This window comes from Equus caballus, chromosome 24 (assembly GCF_041296265.1).
Source record: "Equus caballus isolate H_3958 breed thoroughbred chromosome 24, TB-T2T, whole genome shotgun sequence".
Classification (NCBI taxonomy): Eukaryota; Metazoa; Chordata; class Mammalia; order Perissodactyla; family Equidae; genus Equus; species Equus caballus.
Window position 1 is genome coordinate 24,831,585 of NC_091707.1, and position 7,921 is coordinate 24,839,505.

A 7,921-nucleotide genomic window follows, 5' to 3' on the forward strand; every position below is an offset into this window, starting at 1 on the left:
CAGGAGACCAAGCAGCAGCAGATCCAGACGGGGAGGAAGGAGGCCCCTGAATGACTCATGTGCGGCTGTTTCACTGACCCAAGGCAGTGCCAGCACACAGGCGAGCACACAGGCGCTGGAACCCAGCTCAGGGAGCCCAGCCCCTCGGGCCTAGGGCAAGGGGCACAGAAGCCTGAGAAGAGGGTATTCCCGGCTCTCGATGAAGAAGGGGTGTGCTCATTATTGGCCTGGGGTTCCCCGGGGAACCCTCCCTCTGTAGTCTTCTTCTGGGTCTCTTGCCTCTGCTGCCTGTGTGCGTGCTTGGAAATGCTCATTAATTTCAATATTAACATAGGAAAGCTAATTAGAAGGTGAATCCATTGCAAAATAAATGCTGTGATGCATTTACAAAGGAATGAATCATCTATTGTTTGGAATTGTTCTGCTCTGCTCTCCTTCTGTTAGTACAGCTCACCCGAGCCAAGCGTGAACTAAAGCTGTTCCATAATGGAGTACTATGTGCTAAGAGCCAGAGGATAACAGGCACGACTAGGTTTCAAGGAGGAAGAGGTCATTTTAGGCAGGAATGGCCAGAAAAAGTTTCATGAAGTTGGGAATAGAAGCAGGCTTTGAGCCTGGGGTGAAATTCTACATGGTTTGTCAGTGCTCCATACGATTTCACTGTATACTTTAACCACAATTTAGTGGATCAATTCCCTATTGTTGAACATTTATTTCTAACTTTTTTGTACTACAAATAACACTGTAATGAACATTGTTATACGTGCATTTTTACAAACTTAACCAATTTTTTTAAAGGATGTTTTTCTTGAAAGGGACTTGATGAGTCAAAAGGTATATATAATTTTTTGTGTGTGTGTGAAGAAGATTGTCACTGAGCTAACATCTATGCCAATCTTCCTCTATTTTTTATGTGGGTCACCACTACAGCAAGGCTTGAAGAGCAGTGTGTAGGTTTGTGCCAAGGATCTGAACACACAACCCCAGGCCACCAAAGCAGAGCATGTGAACTTAATCACCACACTACCAGGCTAGCCCTTTTTTCTCTTTTTTTTTTTGGCAAGGAAGATTAGCCCTGAGCTAGCAGCTGTGCCAATCTTCCTCTATTTTATATATGGGTTGCCGCCACAGTATGGCTGACGAGTGGTGTAGGTCTGCACCCAGGATCCAAACCCGCAAACCCGGAACACTGAAGCGAAGCATGCCAAACTTAACCACTAGGCCATGGGGCCAGTCCTGCACAAATTTTTTAAACCATCATTTCTTTTCCTGATTACCAAATTAACGCACGCTTGCTATAAACCAAACACAACTAAGGGGTATGGTTTTGAAAATGAAAGTCTCCTGAAATCCTACACCCTGGAAATATTTTCTGATAACAGCGTGGTATATATATTTGGTATATATATTTTTGCAATGAAACACTAGCATGCTGTAACAGACACACCTCCAAAAACGTCCCTTCATCCTGCTTAGAATGGAAGCCGAGCCCTCACCATCGCCTGGCCCTGGGCAGCCTCTGGGGCCCCAGGTCCCACCTCTCTCTCCTCCCTTTGCTCCAGCTGCACCCAACTCCTTGCTGCTTCTAGAGCCACTTGCACTTGCCACTACTGCAGGCCTTTGGAGTGGCTGATCCTTCTGACTGAACGTCCTCTTCCCTAATACTCACGAGACTGCTGCCCTTGCTTTATTCAGGTTTCTGCTCAACTGTCACCATTTCAGAAGGGCCTTCCCTTTGACCACCCAACCTAAAGCAGCACATCTCATAACTCTAGTTCTTTATTGCACTTATCTGACGTTTCATTTTATATATATATATATATTTGATATTGTCTGTCTAGAAAGCTCTGTGAGAACAAGGACTTTCTGTCTTTTTCTCCGCACATCCCCAGCTCCTGGAAAAGAAACTGGCACTTATTACGCACTCGATAAATGCACATTGACTGGTTGAATAAGATGAAACTAAACTATATTTATAGTTTTGAAACCTGCTTTCAGTTTCATACTGTTACTTAACAGTATGTCATAGACATCTTTTCATGTCAGTATATAAATCTTTTTAGTCTTTCTAAGGCTGTATAGTATTATTGTAATTTGATGGGTGCTTGGGTTGTTTACAATTTTTCAATATTATAAAAAATGTGGCATTGCACATTCTTGAATATATATCTTTACATCCTTTTCATGTTTAATACCTTTATCTGAGATGATGAAAAAACCTACAGGCATAAATGTCTAGCCTGATGGTGGAAATGCAGACTTGGAGCTGAGAGATACCCAGCCTGGAGGGAGATAGGAGAATTCTTCACACAGCCCTGATCATTGAAGTCATAGGAATCCATGAAATATAAAGAAAATGGAGAAAAGTTCAACTGGTGAAAGAAACCTGGATCTTAAGCATGTCTGTATTTAGAGAGCAAGAGGAGGAGGGCGAGAAACCATTCATTCATTCAACAAATATATGTTGATTGGTACTTTCTGAAGGTTGGGAATACAGCAACACAACATGAGTGACACAGACCTTGTCCCTGCCTTCCAGTGGCTTAGAGTCTGATGGAGGGAAGGGTTTGGAGAATAACAAAAGAAATCAGACAATCATAATAGGGTGGACAGGACAGGGTGGCACTGAAGTACAGAGGAGTGGCACAACCACAGACTAGAGATTTTAGGGGAAATGTTCTGGAAGCAACATTGAAGCTCAGATTGGAGTAAGTAGGAGTTAGCCGGGTGAAGGAGTTGGGGTTAGGAGTGAGGAAGAGTGTTCTAGGCTGAGGGAGCAGCTCTTCTGAAGGCTTGGAGGTGTGAGGGAGCACAGCACATCCAGGGCACGAAAGAAGAAAGTGTAGTGTGGCAGAGGAGTTGAGAGTGAGGAGGGTGGTGGGGAGAGACGAGACTGAGAGGTAAGCAGGGGCTCTCTGGGCCATGGTGAAGGGGTTGGCTTTGATTTTAAAGGCAATGAAGACTCTTAAGCAGGGAGATCATGTGATCAGAGTCATATTGGAAATTACTCTGGCTGCAGTGTGGACAATGTATTGAAGGTGGGGTGAGGTGTGGAAGTGATCAAGACTAGAGGAACGTGTTAGGAATCAAGGGAGAGAGGATGGTGGCCGGAAGTAGGGTGATAGTGAGGGCACGACGAGCAGTGGATGGATTCCAGAGGTATTTCGGAGGATTAGAAGGTGTAATTGACAGGACTTGGTTACAGGTTGGGTTTAGGAGGAGACGGAAAGTAAAGAATTAAAGATGATGAGCACTTTCTGGCTTGGGTAACTGAGATGGGAGGAGAAGCTGGTCTGGAGGTGGGCTGAGGGTAAAAGATTTCAGCTTTGGAAACACTGAGTTTGAGAGAGATGTGCAATAGCCACGCAGACTAAGTAGACAAAAGAGACAGGGATCTAGGCTGGAGACAGATTTATGTGTCATCAGCTTCCAGGTGGAACTGACACCATTGGCAAGTGTCAAGTCCATGAGAGCAGGGACTTTGCCTGTCTTCTTCTTGTTATACCCTCAGGGCTTAGATCAATGCCTGACTTACAGTGGAAGCTCAATAAACATTTGTGGAGTGAAGGAGTAGATGAAATCACTTAGGGAAAGTGAGACAAGAAGGTGGCCCAGGACAGAATCCCCAGGAGTAGTGCCCCCGCAGAGGAGGAGAGACGCTGGTCAATGGCAAGAGGAAGCAGTCACGGGGAGGGGAGGCAGGAGGAGGAGGAAGTGGTGAACAATGTCACTGCTGTTGAGAAGAAGCCAAGGGGGCCACAAGGGTCTAAGGGATTTGAGCAGCAAGGAGGTCATTGGTAACCTTGGTGAGGTTATTTTTACTGACACATTGGGGAAAAAGGCCACATTTCAGCGGACTGAGGAGTGACCAGGAAGGGTGTAAGGGGAGACGAGGGGTACACACATTCTTTCAGGAAGTTTGAGTGTGAAGTTGGTGTAAAAGGAAGTGAAACTAAGACTTTTTTTTTTTTTTTTTTAAAGAGATGGAAACTTAAGAATGTTTTCATGATGTTGAAAAAGAACAGCAGAAGAGAGGTTAAAGATTCAAGAACAAGTGAGGCTAATCATTAGGGAGAGATCCCTGAGGAGGTAGGAGGGGATGGGATCCCCTTCCAGATGGAGGAACTGGTTCAGGTCAGAGAAGAGACAAATCTTCCATTTCAACCAGAAAAATGAATAATTTTTCAGCTTTGCAAGTGGAGAGTTGGGGGTATTTGTCTGGTGGCCTCTAGTCTGTGAGGCCACCTAGCAATGGTAGGGAAGGCCGTAAAAGAAGGAGAAGCAGCAGTCGGGCTGTGCAAGGGGAGTCACCAGAAAAGAGGTCTGCCAGGAGACAGAGAAAGTCACCTGGACACAGCCCCAGAGAGGAGCACCTGGGGGCTGATGGGGCACTGGGTCTGATAAATTGGGGTTTGTTGTTTTTTATTTTTTTGAGGAAGATTAGCCCTGAGCTAACTACTGCCAGTCCTCCTCTTTTTTTGCTGAGGAAGCCTGGCCCTGAGGTAACATCCATGCCCATCTTCCTCTATTTTATACGTGGGATGCCTACCACAGCATGGCGTGCCAAGCAGTGCCATGTCCGCACCTGGGATCCAGGCCGGCAAACCCCGGGCCACCAAGAAGTGGAACGTGTGAACTTAACCGCTGCGCCTCTGGACTGGCCCCTAAATTGGGGGATTATTCATAATATTTGAGAAGTCCTGGGAACTGATAGAAGGTGGATCCTCTAGTGCAAGGATTTAATAAATGAATAGATGTGTGAGAAGGGAAAGCAGCAGTTATATTATTACTGGAGAGAATTCTGGAAGGGGAAGGCAGGGGTGGAATGGGCGCTAAAGGTCATTTGAACTTAATTCGGGATTTTTTTTAAGTGCAGGAGGGTTTGAAGAAAGGGCAGGAGCCACTGGAGAAGGAAGATTTGAAATGTTGGAGTAGGAAGGAACAGAGGAGCCAGATTGAGATGAGATCAAAAGTTTGGTGGAGGAATTAGGCCTCAAAATGTGGAGGAATCCTTCTCTTTCGTGACAGGAGAGTTGTTGGAGGGGACTGGTATGCCAGCAGAGAAATTATTCTGAAGTGGATGTGTTATTGTGATTTATAATAAGAAATATATATTTGGTCTTCGTCCTGGTTCTGGCAGAGATCCTAAAACACTTGCAACTTCCTGTGATGAGAACAATAAAAGTGTCTTTGTTATGTTAATAAGGAGACTTTTGGAAAGCTCTTGGGTAACCTAAGGATGAGGGCTAGTTGCCAGGGGAACCAACCATGTGATTAGAAGGTTGGTACTTTTAGTCCCCCCCACCCCCCACCCCACCTCTGCAGAGGGGAGAGAGGCTAGTGATTGAATTCAGTGTCCAATGGCCAATGATTTAATCAATCATGGTTTTGTAACGAAGCCTCCATAAAAAACCAAAAGGATGGGGTTCTGGAGAGCTTCTGGGTTGGTGAGCATGTGGAGGTGCTGGCAGAGTGGTGTGCTTGGAGGGCATGGAAGCTTCGCATGCTTTCCCCATACCTTGCCCTACGCATCTCTTCCATCTGGCTGTTCCTGAGTTGTATCCTTTTATAATACATCAATGATCTAGTGCGTAAAATGTTTCTCTGAGTTCTGTGAGCCACCCTAGCAAATTAATTGAACCCAAGGAAGGGGTCATTGGAACTTCCAATCTATCTAAAATTATCTATCTATTATCTCCAATCTAAGCCAGTTGGTCATGTAACAGCGGGCCCTCCAGGACCAGTTCAACTGACTCCATCTCTTAACAGAGTGATTAAGAATTGCCTTTCAGAAAATTTGCAAAGTCACATAGCCAGAGCATGCACAGAAGAAATCTTGACCTGAAATTCACTGTGGAACCAAAGATTCTTCTCCCCACGGAACCAGACTGGGACAAGACCAGAACTTATAAGTCACACTATTATCAGCAGAGAGGGGTTCCTCACTCAGGTTAAAAGTGTTAAAGGTCCTTCCCCACCTTATCATAAAAATTTAGAACCTCATCATAAATGTTTAGAACGCTGTCATAAATGTTTAGAACCTCACCACAAATGCTTGAAGCCCACCCATCAAAACCTGTCCCACGAGTGTTTCCACGTGCCAGCCTGTTCTCCCTAATGTCTTAAATTTTGCCCCAAATCCCAAACTGGGGAGACAGATCTGAGGGCACACACCCTCTGTCTCCCTGCAGATGGATCTCACAGAATAAAGCTGGTCTCTTTTCCCAAAGGCTGATGCTGTAATTAATTGGCTTGTTTATATGCATTGGGCAAGAGAACCCCAATTTTGTGCAGTAACAGCCAGAAGTACAGGTAACAATCTGGACGCGCTATTGGCATCTGAAGTGGGAAGGTAGGGAGGGATACAGTCTTGTGGGACATTTCTTTTTATGGGAAAACCCCACACACATGGGAATTGGGTGGAGAATCCTAGGAGGTATGGACTCAAAATTCTAGGAAAATTATTGTTTCTATGCAGATTCTCCATGAGAAAGGAGGAGGCACTTGTTCTCCGACTTCCTCAGACCTCCCCTGCACAGGCTACTAGGCCTTTGATGCCCACCCTTCCCCTGGAAATCTGACCCACCGGTTGGGTCAAAACCAAGGACTATGGATTTGGCAGCTTCTGCCCTGATCCTGACAGGCTGAAAACAATTCATCTGCTGCTCCTGCCTCAGTATCCCCTTTTTGGAAGAAAGAGTCACAGAAAATCAAGTCTGGAAGGGACCTCAGAAAACACATGGTGCAAACTCCATAATATACAGATGGGAGGAGTTAACTCACCCTAACCAAGGGCCCCCCAGGTGGTCACCGTTTCTCCCCAGCTGTTACTTCCTCACTCCCCTGCTCAAACCCTTTGGCATCTCTCCATTGCTGATGGAAAGAAGTCCCAAGTGTTCAGCTTAGGATTCAGGACCCTTCACTATTTGGCCTCACTTCACCCTGCCAGCCTCATGCCCTACTGCGCCCCTACACATAAAACCTTTTCATCTGGGCTGATTTTGTTCCCTCAGATTGGAGCACCTTGCCTTCATCTCTGCAAAATCCTACTCTGCCCCTGGTTCCTGGCACAGAACTCCTAAAACCCTTATAACTTCCTAAGTGATAACAGCATTAGGAGCATCTTTTGTTCCAATGAGGCGACTCTGGGTGGGCTCCTGGATGGCTTCTGGATGGGGGCTGGTCCCCAGAAAGATCAAGCCATGGTGAGAAGCTTGGAATTTTCAGCCCTACCCCATCCTCCAGAGACAGGAGAGGGGCTGGAAATGGAGGTAATAACTGACCGTGCCTCCGTGAGGAAGCCGCCATAAAACCCCGGTCGTACAGGGGTTGGGAGAGCTTCCAGGTTGGGGAACATGTCCACACCAGGAGGTTGACACACCCCGACCCCACGGGGACAGAAGCTCCTGCACTCAGGACCCTCCCAGACCTTGCCCTGTGTATCTCTTCATCTGGCTGTTCATCTGTGTCCTTTATCATGTCCTTTAATAAACTGGTAAACATAAGTATGTGTTTCCCTGAGTTCTGTGAGTGGCTCTAGCAAATTAATCAAACCTGGGGAGGGGGTCGGGGGAACCTCTGATCTATAGCTGGTCTGTCAGAAGCACAAGTGATAACCTGAGCTTGTGGCTGGCTGGCATCTGAAGTGAGGGGGTCTGGGGGGCAGTCTTGTGGGACTGATCCCTTCCTGTGAGATCTGATGCAGTGTCCGGGTAGATAGTGTCAGAGCTGAGTTAAAATGTAGGATACCCAACACCAAGCCTTGTTGAGGATGTGGAGCCACTGGAACACCCAGACGCTATTTTGGAAAACAGTTTGGCAGCTTCTCATACTTAGACACGCACCTACTCTGTGAACCAGCAGTTAAATTTCTAGGCATTTGTCCAGAAGAAATAAAAACATATGTCCACAGAAAGACTTG

General features: G+C 46.2%; 1 long non-coding RNA gene across 1 annotated transcript in view; it reads left to right on the forward strand.

Annotated features, from left to right (window-relative positions):
• The window catches only part of LOC106782545 (uncharacterized), a 107,615-nt gene that overhangs the window by 12,567 nt on the left and 87,127 nt on the right, over positions 1–7,921 (forward strand). The gene's annotated exons all lie outside the window — the stretch shown is intronic.